Genomic DNA, 16,489 nt, shown 5'->3' on the forward strand with positions numbered 1-16,489 from the left:
TTCATATAAGCACAGAATCTTTTCATATGCCATGGTTTTAATGATTTTTATATATTTAACTATTTAAATTTGTTTAAGTAGATAGGAATATCAATTTTAAATATGCATTTATTTACTGATAATACATACTAATAATAAATATCTTAATCTTATAAAGGTACCAAAAACGGGACTTCACTGCGTATAAAATCCCCGTTTACTTGTCTCATAATCGTTCACTAAAAATAACTTGTTTGCAACTGGAAAACTTATGGGGAAATCCGCTTCCAACTTCGGCGATAACCTCCGTCTCACGAATTATATAGTTTAACATTATATATATAAGAAATAGTATTCTTTTCGTATTGATTTAGTACGATTCTTTATGATTTTTGTATATATTTGGGAACTCGATTAAAATTGGTGTGGACGCACAAAAAATTTTTTTTTTGGTTTTTAGAATACACACAAACAAGTGAATTTATCGTAATCATAAAAGTTGCATATGCAAAATATGCTCCATAAATAGATAAAAATGACTCCTAGAAAGAGATTTTAGTGATAAAGCACTATTTTCTATGCAACTAGTACTTTTATATATTTAGGCATATAATGAGAAATGCATGAAAATAACATTTGTATATTACTTCATAATATCGTGCAAAATCCATGTACCATAAAAACTGTCAGTCATTAGATATAGTAGTTGACGATATTTTACTGATAAAGGCCGCTGTTAACGATCACTTAGTTATTTTTTACAATGGCACATATTTTTATTTATTCTACCATAAATGAGGTTACTATTATTTGTTCAATGTTTGTCCTTGCAAGGAGAAATAAATCACTGCACTTTTTTTCATTGGGTTACTTATAATATATCTTGAGTAGAAAAAATTACTTTGAAGGACATCTAGTTAAAAATACTTTCTATGTCCCTTGTAACCTTACTGTCTCAGTGGCAATGAAAAAATGATATCTAAAGTAATAATTGATAAAATATGTTGTTAATCAAATTTAACTAAAATTAACAAACTAATAAAAGCGTACCTATATAGGCAAATACATGTAAAAACAATATTTATGTGTTTAAAATATGAGAAAGATCGCGATGCAGTCGTGATTTAAATCTCTCAAGGGAATAATTTATGATTTTAATGCATTTTCTCAGGATAAAGAGCTGTCTTGAATTCCAGGCACATAATGTTCTTAAGTGGACGGCAAGTGGTAAACGGATACTTCGCAAAATACGACAGATGAGTGTAGATTAAAAAAATAAACAAAATTATTATTAAAAAATATAATATTCTACGATATCTGTAATTTTAAATTGATATCGATTTTAGTCATAAAAAACAAGATTAAATAGTCTTCACTCTAAATTATCCAATTCAATTAATGTATGTATGTCAATTTCCTAATTAACGAAGTAAATTAGATATTCCTTTGCAGGTCTCTAGCATAGGTTATTAAAGGATATTCGATTCATTTATTCCGATTTCTGCTATTGTTTTTATACTTAATTGTTTATTGTTTATTTATAAACTGACCTATGTACTTTACGTTTGCACCTTAAAATAACCTTGTTTAAATGGCATGACTTGAGTCTGTAATAAACAAAAATATTTATATTTTTAGCGTGGGAAGGTTAATGTAATTCATTTATTTGTTGAATAAGAATTATATAATTCGATTTAATTATTATATAAAAATGAGTGATCCATTATTTATTGTTTTTGAGTTAGATATTTTATTTATGTTTTTGAGATAGATTTTTTTTTTCTTGTACAGATAATATAAGACGAAAAATTATGTCAATATTAAAGTTTCCACATTGCTGTAGAAATCGGCAGATAAACGCAAACAATGTTCCACTCCACCGACGTTTCGTTAGCACGATTGCTTACTGAATCATACTTATAGCATAACAGGACTAGCTTTCGCCCATATATTCGTATATACATATATCTGTACTACATAAATAGTTAGTAATATATAAATAACAGTAAGCAGTAAGTATATATTGCTTGAATTATTACAAAATATATAAAAATTCAATTTGCAGTTTATAATACAAATTCGTATTTTAGCTTCACGCTGTATCGCTCATATAACATGGTAGGCAGAGGGAATTGTGTTCTCCAATTTCTGCCGAATTCTCAAGACATTGCTTGTTGAGTGGCCGGACTCAACACCGCGCTTTGCCTAGTTTCCAGAACGAGGAAAATGAAAATATTCAATATTTTATGTCCTCGAATGATAATCGAATCCACGTCCAACGCGTTTACACACACACGCTCGTACCACTGCGGCACAACGGCCTCAACGTTTAACCTAATATTCCCATAATATCTAAAAATAAAAAAGCAACGAGTTATATAATTAAATAACATTAAATATATTTATCAAGAAAGTCATATTAACGTCGACTGTTCCTACGAGCGTACTGTCACCGTTGCCGCTCCGGATACGAGCAATGAGTGACAAAGCGACTACAATACATAAGTCTTAATGCACCGTATTTACCGGTAAAGCACCGATGCCATCTGGAAAACAATCGTCAATGTCGTATATGATACATCAGTTATTTCTCCAGTTGTTTTACAATTTACTAGTGGCCCACACGCGGCTTCGCCCGCTTAAAGTTGCCTTAAACTATAAACATTTTTTTTACATAAATTGTAACCTATCTGTTATTCTGATATATCATTTGTATAATTTATAAAGTTTCATCTAAATCTTTTCAATATTTTTTTACGCGAAATAAAACAACTATCCATCCTCACAAACTTTTACATTTTTAATATTAGAAAGATATTTTTCTAATATATATCATCTTCCTTATTGTTAGAAAATTATTCTTGATAAATTTAATTTGTATATGAAATATGGTTAATTATTAATTATTATTAAATGGTTTATTGTTAATCTAAACACATTTATTTATTCAAATATAATGTAAATAAAAATTTATTGTTTGTTTATGGACAACATTTTCTGTGTAATCACCTTCTTAATATGAAATGTTCATTCACCACTTTTAAAAAATAATTAAAATTGTTATTACCTAAATACATATATATTAAAATTAAATCACAGTAAATAACAATGTGGGCCACAATTGCCATAAATAATTATATAACTAACTATACGAGTACATACGAGAGTAAAGATCAAAACGAGTCAGTAAACGATAACAAAGTAATTATCGTAAGGAATTTCCATCATAATTCTAAAAGCAAATATCTCACAGTTCATGAGTCATATCAACATAGCACAAATGTTGGTAAGATACACACACAATAACATTTATCAATCCATATATTTTTTATTCTTTCTTTTATAAGGATAACTTGAAGTTATATTGGAGTTACGTAGTAAGTTGGAAGTTAGTAGTGAGGCAGGTGCAAAGGTAAGCGACAGGTTATGGGTACGATTCCCACTCGAGTAAATGAAATATTTAATATTTTCATTTCCTCATCTTGAGTGAAAAAGTAAAGCGCAGAATCCGAATCCGAATCAGAATCAGATCCAGAATTTGGCGAAAAGTGAGGATCAGAGTGTCTTAACTCTATTCTCGATCTGGCTACATGGGAGATGAAGCGTTAAAGCTGAAAAAATACCTATATATAAACTTATAAATTAAAATATATTATATAAGTACATTATACATACATACGTTTAAAATATAATAAAAAATGGCGACAACACCGTGAATTTTACGAGAATTTTACGTTTGGAATAGGAAATATATGAGCAAGATAAGGCTATCATAAAACATAATCGAAACTTTTAATTTTAAAGCAAAACTCCACGTTACACGTTGTTCCTTATCGGGCTTCGGAAGCCAAATGCATTTAACTCACATCATGTTTATGTGCAGCTAAGACAATTAGATGCAATGGATTTTAGCCATGGCTGACCGTCCTTCCTAAGTAACTTTGATGACTGACTGTTGAATTCATCATTTTTACGTTATTACTAGCGTAGAAACACCGGTATTAAGGTATATTACGTAATAATATATCCCATCAAAAACATAAATGTAAAAAGAAAGCCAAGTTCTGTAATAAAACGTATGCTTTCAGCGATAAAAGAAGTGAGATGTAAATGTATGCCAAGTTCAATGGTCAGTCCTGAAATTTATTTTTAACAATATAAAATATTTTATAACAACTGAAAATGCCCATTCTTCTTACAACTTGGAGACTTCATTTATGTGTAATATCTGACTTGGCTAGTTTTCATATGAATTTACAATAGAATCTTAATAGAATAGAATAGAATTTGAATACATTCATTAATATCGATGTAAATTAATTTGAAAACTAGCCAAGTCAGATATTACACATAAATGAAGTCTCCAAGTTGTAAGAAGAAAGGGCATTTTCAGTTGTTATAAAATATTTTATATTGTTAAAAATAAATTTCAGGACTGACCATTGAACTTGGCATACATTTACATCTCACTTCTTTTATCGCTGAAAGCATACGTTTTATTACAGAACTTGGCTTTCTTTTTACATTTATGTTTTTGATGGGATATCATTACTTTTTGTACAGAAATTATAAGTAGGAAGGTTCATAATGTTATCAAAATCAAAATATTCTTTATTCAATTTGGCCATTACAAGTACTTTTCCTATAGGAAGCTACTATAGCAAGAAACTCAAGAGTTGCTCTTTTTAAAACATAGTTTAGAGTAAGCGCTTCATAGGACATTTCTCTTCGCCGAATAAACCAAGTAGGACACCATTGTGATAATACACTTCTATCTTAATATTGTACAAATCTACTGCAGCCTTTATTTCGGAAGTAGCTCCGTACGTAGTTAAGCAAAGCATGTCTTCTTTAGAAGAGTAAGGATTCCCGTTTCGAGCGCTAGTGTAGATACTTAAATCATTCCAGTTACGACATACGTACTCTACTATAGTCTCGCGCAATTTATTAGTTTGTTGTATATCAATACGCTCAAATAAAGAATATGCAAAAGCATGGAAGAGACAGCTCCCATCGGGAGGCATTGGAACAATTCGGTGTAAGGTTCTTGTTTCACCCACAAGCAATTCTATTGAACGACTCATTGTTCAACATGTCTTGGAAAAAATATAAACAATAAGTTTATTAAGTGCTGACGGTACCAATCTGAATTGATATGATCCCAAGGTTAACTTCGTTCTCTGCCGTTTTTACAAGTGTTCCTAAAACCAGTAAAATCATGAAACCCTGGCCAAAAAAACCATTAAAATATGAGCGCCTTCGTACAATAAAATGTATCTAATATAATTAGGTATTTACTTTTTTTATTATAGTCAATAATATTATGTTTTATTACTCTTAAGATGATATTTAATTATATATGAATTTAGATTATATTTATCTATGAATCTCGACTATAGTTTTTATTTTGTTGATTAAATGACAGTTGTCAGATTATAAAGTAATTAATGTATGCTGCGTTTAGAAATCTGATAAATTTATTATTATTTTTTTCTAATTTTATTATTTTGTTGGAATAACTCAACACGCAATGCCTCCAGAGTTCGAAGGAAAGAGGGGAACTGAGTGTCTTAACACTAGGTTCCCTCTGTCTACCCCGCTATGTGTGGGATACACCGTAAAGCGGATTTATTTATTGGAACGAAGTTCCTTACGGCAGGCTTGGAAGGGATAGGGATTTCGCTGCGTGAACGAACTGAAAAAAATGTGATAGTAAAACCGTAAGAAAAATGCGTGGATTAAAACCGTTAAATGAGACGTGCGCAGGCGCGACAGTCGCATACACAGACGAGTAATGTATAATACCTTTCTCTTTCTCCCTCTTTCTTTTTTTAGTTGATAATTTGAATTACGATTTTTTTTATTTTAAGTAATTTATTATTTCCTAAAATACTGAATTTTCTAAATACTTTCTTGTACTTAAATAAAAACAAATCAGCAAAATTTAAGAGAAAAATCAAGAAAACCTACATAAAATTGAGCACGACTTTTTTTGCAATTTGTGTCGATTCTACATTAGCCGAAGGACTCGTCGTTCGTCGAACTTCGTTCCTAACTGGTGTCCCACGACACCACATTTTGGTTTTTTTTATTATTTTGTTTAAGTAATTTTTAATTTTCTCTTTTTTTCTCTTATTTTTTTATTAACAATTACTTAAATTTTTACTGTTAATAATTACTTTATAATTACTTCTGTTAAGATAGCTGGTAGGCTGACAATGTTTCAAAATAAAAATCAAATCAGCTTCACTCTGTATCCCGCACACAGAAGAGTAGACAGAGAGAACCTAGTGTTAAAACACTTAGTAACTAGTAACCAGTAACCAGTCAGGTTTTACAGTCACACTTTATGCCCCTGTGCCACGACTGACCTTACAGATAGTATATTATTATTAAATTTTATATATATTTCTATCAATATAGTTACTTTTTAAAAGCTTTTATTTATATTTATTTTTTAGTGTATTTTTTTCTGTTTTAGGATTCTGTACCTCGAAAGCAATAAAACAGAACCCTTATAGGACTTAGTACTTAAATATTGTAATAATAATTTGTTATAATAATTTGTTATTTGTTATCATTGTGCCGATAGTGGTTTCGGTTAACGGTTTAATAGCGAAAAGCCTCGACCAACACCTTAAGAGGCTATCGCTTAGCTGTTGGATCAAGAACCGGATACAGAAGGCAGTATTACTTGAGACGGCACGTATTGTGCGGAGGTTCCTCTCTCTGGAGCCCTAGCCACCGATGGCTTGGACCCTTGTCCCGCCCTCGGAAGAGTGGTTTTTTTATATTTTTAAATGTATCTTTTTTATAATAATTTATATTTAAAAATGTAAAAGTGATTCACTAATTTAATAAAAGTTCTTCAGGTATTTAATATCAAATACGTTAATCGACTATGCAAATGCTCTTAGTATAATAAGTACTAAAATGTTTAAATTATCTATATATATAAAAGGACTTGTCCTCACTGACTGAGATAAGACGCACGCACAGCCGTAACCGCTGATGGTAGAAACGTTAAATTTGGACAAAAGTTTACTTTCGTAATCTGGACATCCACTAAGAAGGGATTTAGAAAAATTTTAACCTTAAAGAGATGAAATAGCAGTTCAAAGTTTTTATGGAAAAAAATTTAAATCGGCACCGATTTTTATAAAATTTGAAATTTAGATTTTTAAAGGTATTTAATTGAACACGTGTTTCATCGTTTTCTAGAATTCTCCCCTCTTATTATTCCCCCCCTAGAGAGAACCTTTAGAGGTGCAAATATTCATAAATATTCATAAAATTTGAAATTCAGACTCTTAAACGTATATAATTAAACATATGTTGTATGGTTTTCTAGAATTCACCCCCTAAGGGTGCAAATAAGGGGTTGAAAGTTTATATAGAAAAATTTTTAAAACGCCACCGATTATTATAAAATTTGAAATTAAGACTTAAAAATATTTCATTGAACACATGTTTTATGGGTTATTAGAATTCACCCTTAAATAGGCAAGCGAAGCTGCGCGCGTCCGCTAGTAATAAATAATAATGAAGGATGTTAATCCATTTATTATATTTTTATATTTTTACGTGAAGCCCTTGAAGTCCACATGATGACAGGCTTTCTCAGGACATAAATTAGAGTCATTTTCAGCTACAAATGGAGACATATCTTATCTTAAAATATACTTGAAAGCATCGTGTTGTTTGAGATGGCTTACGTAAGTAATAGTGAAGTTAGTCTACAAAACAAATAAAATATTTACTAACGTGTGACATAAATAAAAGCAAATATATATAAATAATGCATTGCTCTTATTTTGTTGGCAGGCGCTATGCCTAAAAATCAGTTATAATTAACTTTGATTGCTATGCTTTCATTACAGGTGCTATAAGTAAATGTTCCTAATTGAATCTATTTATTGAAAAATTATAAGAAAATATTTAAAAAAATACTAGTTTCGGATTTTTCCCTTGACATACACCCAATTACTTAACCGGATGCTAAATTTCACCATTCTAGATCATCTGGAACTTGGTTAACATTAAGGTCTATAGGTCAGTCACCCCCCTAAAAATTTACGATTTTTGGACGTCATTATCTAAATAACTGTTTGAGCTGTGTTTATGAAATTTTATGCACGTATACAGGTAGGGGGTCTAAATATTTGAGCCAAATATGACAGCTTTAGGTGGAATAGTTTTTGAGTTACGAATAGGTAAAAAGTGGCTTCAAATGGTTCGTGTAAAATAACACACGGTGCTGCTCGCCAGTTCTGAAACCCAGAAACTTGGCACGCGCTCCGCGCGTTTTAAATGCAGTGGCAATAAATATGTTTTTATGTATTGTATTTAATTATTAATATTGTAAAACAAATTTCGTATTGTAGAAGTATCGTTGTTCATCACAATTCTATTTCACACCTGTTCAATTATTATTTAAGTGTTACTTTAATAATAATAACCGTTAAAGACTACTGTCATTAACGTGTTAGTTTTAAAATTTTCTTTATAATTGTATGCTAGTTCTTCTATTAACCTCATATTATGTAAAAACAAGAAAAAAAACTGATTAGATACAAAAATACGCTTATCCGAAATACGCTACAACTGCCCTATATTAAAATCAACAGTGTTAACACATGATATTAAATAAAAACCACCTTGGAGTGATAGTTTCGCATTTATTATAATTTTTTATGGAAACGTATCGAATCGCACGTCGCTGATAACAGGCACGTGCTAGTCAGTGCAGTTAGATTCGATATGTCGATACTTCGATAGCGTTACGTAAGCATTACCTAACTATATAACTTCTATTTCTTGAATTACACACAATATATGTAGACCTTTTAATATATATTATTTTTATATAGTTTTCATATATTTTTGACGGAAAGCTACAGGTAACGTATAGGTAAATATCAAAAATATATATAATTTGGATTCCATCGTGTAGGTATAGTACAAGGGTTATACACGTCCCAGCTACATCACGACGCAACCAATAAATTATTTTTAATAACTAATAATAATAACGTTGTATTGTTTATAACTTTTAGTTTATTATACGGTGTCAGTCTCGAGTGCATAAGTAATTTGTAAATAACATTAAAACTCGATTGGTTAGAGGATAAATTATTATTTTCCTGTTATCTGTATGGAGTTTAGACTTTACAATTGTTGTAAATTGAAGATGCAATTTTGTTTATTAACCCAAGTCTAAAATAAGATAATGTTTATATGATTTGCCGGTTATATTGGTATCTTAGGCTTTTCAGGCATAGATTTGTTACAAGTTCCTATTACAGATACTCTATTATTAAATACATCCTAAATGCTAAACGAAATAAAATCATTTAAGAGAGATGTGCGAAATAAAAAGTCATTATTTCTGATAAATCAATTGTGTTTTTTTATTGCATTATTAAACATAATTTACTATGCACGCAATCAAACATTTCTCATAGTTACATAAAATAATCAGAATATAGTTAAGGACAGAATTTCTATCCAAGTTCTTTAGTTTCAAACCAGCCTGATGGATTTCACCAGGCGAGGAAATAGTGGGGCAAGCATCTTACATAAAGCCATCACTACAAAACTGTTTCATTGAAATATTTCAAGCGAAAAATTTTATTCGCTCTCGGTCCAATAATCCACTTATTCCAGTGATAATGTAATATTACATATAACTAAGTACCATTTTTATATTTATGGATAGTCACGGAAACTTTTCTGAAATAAATCGATTTTTTCTTTAATATTTTGCTCTTAAAGTTCTCATTTATGTAAGAAAAATCAAGTTATGATAAAACGTCATTCCTGCTATTTTTTTAATTGCTTATAGTTAACAAGAATAATAATAACATTTTCCTTTCTTAGGTTTCATTAACATTAACATTCGATTTTTATTCATTAATTAAGAAATATATATTTGCGATTAATTTGCAATCTATTACTTACTTAATACACATATCGATATTAAAATATGTTATCAATTTCAAAATAAAGTAGTTTTAGTTGTTAAAAAACGATAAAGACACACGCGATATCTTACAAGAAAGTTTTAAACAAGATATAGACAATAATGTTTTCTTAGTATAAAATTTACTTGATGTATATAATTAAATATTGGTCAAGTTTTAAATGGAATTTAATATAAATAAGTACACAGCATAGATTTTTTATCTCTAAATCGTTATTTTTGGCGGCAAACGGATGCGTCATTGGTTGTGAAAGTTTGTCGATACCATTCAAATTAATACAATCACAATTTCCGTTTTTAAAAATGCAAAATTATTATTAGTTTAATTTATAAAGAGAACTTAAACATATTTTTAAATAAAATTTAGTATGGTGTAATTTACTTTAAATAAGGTTGTAAAATCCAGAAATAACTATAGTCATTTTTAAAATATCCAACGTACAGGTTAAGTTTATCATAGGTTATTTGATATATTAAAGTCGTGTAAAACGCATCTCAATGACAGTTACGTAAAAAAAAGAAGATAAGATTAAACTCTTTAGTTCAACGGCATAATCGGTGATTGTCCTACAAAATTGTATAAAAAAACTTTTTGCTATTTGTTATATTTACTTGGTTTTAGTTGTTACATTTTCAAAAATACAATTGCATTGAAATTTTGTTTTAGCCTAGTGCCTAGTGTTAAAAGGCTCCGCTATCCACTTTCCGCCGAATTCTAGAGGCATTGTGTGTTGAGTGGCGGAACTTAACGCTGCGTTGTCTCTATCTACACCAGAGCTAAGATATTAAATATTTCATTTCCTCGAAAGGGAATCGAACTCACAACCTATCGTTTACAGTCACACGCGTGAGTCCCTGCGCCACGACAGGTTTTGAAAATTTCTGTCAAAGATATTTTGTTGTACAACTTGTATTGAAACAATTGCAAAATAATTGTTTATGCCATTAAATAAATTGTTTAGATTAGAAAAGCAGTTCCATCATTTCAATTTGCTGGGCAAATTCGCAAGACCACGTCTGCGGTTAGACGGAGAGTTTAAATGAACTATTTTTCAATTATATAAAATTGAATGTTACTGTCAGTTTAGCGATTAGTGTTATATTAGTCGAAATGGTATCTAATGAGTTGCCTAATTGGAAAAGACATTACATATTACATACAGGCTTAGTTATTAAATCGTGGGACAAATAGCATTCCTATTAAATATCATTAGAAAATTACGAAACTGATCGGTAATACGTTTACTTTATGACATTCAAGTAAACCAGCCGCATCTAAATACCTCTTCGAATTTAAGTTGAGTAATACACTGTGTAGTTTAGTGTTTTAATAAAGTTTATTATTTTTAGCTTGTGCTTTAGTGTTACGACACTCCGGTTCCCACTTTTCACCTAATTCTGGAGGCATTGTGACTTGAATGTCAGAAATCAAAGTCACGCTTTTGCCAGAATACATTAAAATATAATAGTCAAATGCCAATCGATCCCACAACCTGTCGCATTTACATATATAAAATTGTGCCCCTGTGCCATAACCGGCGATGTTAGTCTCCGTTAAGTTTTAATTTAGAAGCTAATTTCAACTTCATTAGGATTCACTTCTTCGTACCCTTCTCTTGATTCACGCATCAATAGTAGCCAAGCAAGCCTAAGCTATTTATATCCATTTTGCTACAATTTATTACGTAGTCGACGGCTTCCTCATACAAATAACATTTGAATAAAACATATTTTATAGTTAGCTGTTTGTGATATGCTAAGATTTTGACAGCTGCTGATTTCTCAGGGCAACTTCTTTCTTACTTCACGTTGTATCCCACACATAGCAGGGTAAGCAGAGGGAACTGAGTGTTAGGACAATCACTCGCCATTTTCCACCGAATTCTGAGGAATTGCGTGTTGAGTGATGGAAGTGAACAAATAAAAATAATAATTTACTTCTAATTGTTATCGTCGAATGAGAATCGAAGCGACAGCCTACTGCGTTTACAGTCACACACTTGTCCCTGCGCCATTAGTGCCTTCCAAGTTCAGTACAAAAAAAAAAGATTACTAATAGCAAATACCTATATAAATTACCGATACATTACTGTTATAAAGACAATAGATTCAGTTCAATAATAGGGTTGCCAGAAAAGACAAACGTCATTAGCCGCAACAAGAAAAATGTGTCACTAGACGGTGCTAATGAAGAATGACAATTGTTCCAGCTACTCTCTAAATTTGTGATATGAGCAATTCATATTAAACACAATATAGCTTTTGTGCTGTGGTAATAAGAGCTAGGTGTTCAGATGAACTTGCCGTCGACGAGAGGAATGCTAACGACGTACCGCCTTTCACACGACACGAAACACAGGGTTGCACGCACTGGTGCCGCTAGCCCGTATCGCGATTACTTGGGGATACTAGCTATGTTATCCTACTTTGCTCTCGTTTATTTTCTTTTTATTTTTTTTCTTTATTCAAATAGACTTAAGTACAAGCACTTTTTGGATCGTAACGACCATAAAGCTACCACCGGCTACGAAGGCAGTTAATCGTAATAATAAAAAAAAAATGCAGTCAAATTGATAACTTCCTTTTCTTACAGAAGTCGGTTAAAAATGACCAAATATTTTTAAATTTAAAATTTCTTTTCAAGTAGCAGATTTCCAAAAAAAATCATATAATAACGGAACGGAATCAGAGCGAACGTAATAAGTATTTCTTCAATCCGGTTTATAGCTTCGCTGTTGGCGATATATTGACAAGGAGAAAGGATTTTAAGCATGCTTCTACGTAATGCATAAAAATGTATAATTACGTACAATTTTTATTACGTAGAGGTAAATTGAGAGCTTTATATTTATTTATTTCAAATGAGGTTGTAAAGTTAAAAGGTATAACCTAGCATTTACTACCTAAAATACGCACTAAAACACAAAAATATTTTTATTGTAAGAACTATTACATATTTAATTCATTTATATTTTTATGCGGCGTTGAGTTCTGCCACTCAACACACAATTACTCTAGAATTCGGCAGAAAGTGGGAAGAAATGTATAAAACCACCATATATATATGTGAAAAACCACCAGAGCGAAGAAATGGAAATATAAAAGTAAATAAATATTTCACTTCCTCGAGTGGGGATCGAACCCACAACCGTTGCATTACCGTCACACCCTTGTGCCGCTGCGCCACGAATGCCTCATTATGTCACTATTATAATGAGTTAAATGATTTTAAGGCCACATAAAAGTTGCTTACTGATAACCCTGATTGTGTTAATTCGACAAATGTTAAATTTAGCTCTAATTCTGTCAGATTAGTGATTAAAATGCGTTTTAAATACCAGTTGTTCTATTCTATAACACTTTTTCATTTTTATCTACGTATTATTCTAATTCAAATGTTGCAAAATAGTAATTAATATTAAATTAATTTAAACAAAGGTGATTAGCAAAGCGATGGCAAGACTGCAAAATTTACAACATTTTATATTTTTTTCTGGGACAACTTAAAACTGCACTTTACGTTACTAGCTGGATAAAATACGGCGGTAAGTCCCGTTTCCCTCTTGCAATATTCCTCAAAATATCAGTAAGTGGATAAAGGAATCATTAGACATTTATTGCCTCACCATAAGAAGAGAAAAAAAAACAAAAAATGAAAAAAAATCAGCTTCACGTTATATCCCGCACACAGGCAGAAGGAACCTAGTGTTAATACACTCCGTTCCCCACTTTCTGCCGAATGCTAGAGCCATTGCGTGTTGAGTAAAGAAAAGTAAAACAAAAAATAGAGTTGAGAAATTCTACAATATATATGTATAAGCTGGGAAACAAATATGTAGCTTTATCTATAGTACGTATCTACACTACATTTTTCTATACATTTTATAATATTATTCGCAGTTCGATCAGTTCGTGCACTTGTGTCAACAGCATGTTTTTGAACGCCCGATAGGTACATCGTGAGTGACGCAACTGGTGTATTTACGCAATATAACCATTGTTTAAACTTCACAAATAAGACGAACGATATTGAAGTACTGAAGGATGATTTAACCTTCACGTGGTCGATCCTGGGCTTAATTGGGATAAAAATAACCCAAAAAATAATTTAACTGGTTTATTTGAGGCATTACCTTTGATTGATGAATCCAGTTCAGTCGTTTGATATAAAGGCTGTAATTTAAGAGGTAATAAAATAAATGTTTGTTACTTTGGTTTTATATAGTAAGTAATTAACTAATTTATTATTATTTAAGTTAAATTAATTATTCAAAAGACAACAAATAAATTAGTAGAAATTAATTTTACAAAGTACCTAAGTTAATTAGTGATTAAAATTAACGAAAAATTATGTCGTTGCCCAAAATTGACAGCCTCTATTTTCTTAAAACAAAAACCTATAGAATTTGATATTTTTGTGTCACCTGACATATTAAACGTTCACTACAGTGAAACCCGTTATACAACATTTTGTTGACTCGTTTTAAATTTTACGTTGCTTTTTCTTAACATTAAATAATTTTGGTGCAAAATAAATATTTTATTTTTAATCTTCACACGTATCTAATTGCGAGATTATGGAAAAATGCTTCAAAGTTAATTTCATATTGATTAAATGAATATATATAAATAAAATTTCTGTCATTTCAAAATAACTGTGTTTTATTTACACGATACTAAAAACAAATAAATAATTTGTAATATTTTTTGGCTGTCTGTCTGCCGTTCTTTTTGTCCAGGCTAATCTCCCAAACAGCGATGCTCCCGATTTTATGGGACTTGCACTGAAAAATAGAGGCGGAGGCGTCAAGAAAACCGCGTAGATTGCAAGTGGAATTGTGGATTTCAAAAGCAAGAATTATTAAAATGTGAAAAATAAAAAATATTTAGTGTGTAAAATCTATACATTAAGTACAAACATTACATATTATATTTATTGTTTATTTATGTTTCTAACATATATCTTGCACATTCCAAAAGGAAATGTATTTTCTTTATATCACCGCGCGGCGTCTGTCGGTATAAGGAAAGGTAATTCAATTACAATCACAATGCGGCCGTTAGGTTGCCTCTACAGTTATCGTTGGGCCTACACTTTCGCTAAAACCCCATTCTTATCGACTCCTTTATGGGATATTGCATTTAATTGGTATACTTATAATAAATGCAACGTTAAACAAGAATACAAGTAAAGTTGATAGTAAATGTGATAGAAATTCAAAAGAAGAATGTTACTGAACTGATTTAATTATATGTAGATATATTTTTTTATTTTACTTAATAGAATAATAAATTAAATATAAATTTTAAATATTTTTTTTATTATTTATCATTAAGATTTCTATATTTTTATTTTATTTCAAATCACCCTGGATTCCACTTAATACAGTTAGTTAGTATGAAATTGAATGCACGTCGATAACTAACTGCTATAATCATAAAGGCTAAGGAACTGTAATAGGGTTCGTTACCCACTACGCATGACGACGTTTAAAAAAATATGCAAAACCAACATACTGACGAAATACATTAAGAAAACGAAAAAGCTACCAATTACTAGGAAATCAGCAACGCTATCTCTTTGGCAATTAAGCGCTGCTTCGCTCAATGCCGACAAAAATCAAAAATCACCGCAAAATTAATTATTTATAAGGCTAGGCGATAAACTTTATAGAAATATCAGAATATATACAGACAGCTAAGTAACATGAATAAAATCTATTCAGGTATAATAATTAATAAGAAAATATTAAAAAAATATATGTGCTCGGACAATTAATCTGTCAAAATGAAGAAGAATAGGTATTTATGTAAGTACATATAGCACATGTAAGGTTATTTTACAAACATTTACATACAAATTGTTTTATTTAGATATATGTTAATATATAATGATATTGTTAACAATTCCAAGCTCCTCTCGCATGATAATATTGTTAATAAAAACTACCGGGCCTCTTAGTTCAACGCACCAGGTCGACGCTCCACAGTGTACGATGTACCGTACTTCCATAAGAAATGTACGCTATAACCCATACATATGTAACGATCGTTCAACGTTGAACAATTTATTCTGCACGGCGCGACTCCCCAATTCCGTCGGATTACCGTCCATTATCGTCCGTGACGTCACTGGGACTCAACAGGTGCCGTCACATGTTCACAACAACCTGTCCAATTGGGTTGTTTTTATGGTTCCGCACCCATCGCGAGAATGGGACCCTTTAATAGGATTTTTTTGTTGTCGGTCTTCCCATGATAATATTAAGTTTAACTTTCATTTATTATAATCGGCATTTTCAGATAATTATTGTAAATAACAAGAAAAAAACAATATATCTATTTGTATTTTGCATCAAGAAATAATAATAATGATGGAATGAGGAATACTTAGTAGAATTTTCTTACTAGACTCGTTTTTTGTCTTTTTAACCTCTACGCATTTCAATGATATATTTTACAGCTATTTATTATACTGGCCTTGCCAATTTTGATATGCATGCCGTTAAAAAATAATATATTAATATG

The 16,489-nt window shown here is 30.7% G+C and overlaps 1 protein-coding gene across 2 annotated transcripts in view; it reads right to left on the minus strand.

The window, feature by feature from the left end:
• The window catches only part of CrebA (Cyclic-AMP response element binding protein A), a 90,294-nt gene that overhangs the window by 72,525 nt on the left and 1,280 nt on the right, over positions 1-16,489 (minus strand). The window lies entirely within an intron of this gene.

This window comes from Heliconius melpomene, chromosome 17 (assembly GCF_056956725.1).
Source record: "Heliconius melpomene rosina isolate 202511_hmr_F chromosome 17, ASM5695672v1, whole genome shotgun sequence".
Taxonomy (NCBI): Eukaryota; Metazoa; Arthropoda; class Insecta; order Lepidoptera; family Nymphalidae; genus Heliconius; species Heliconius melpomene.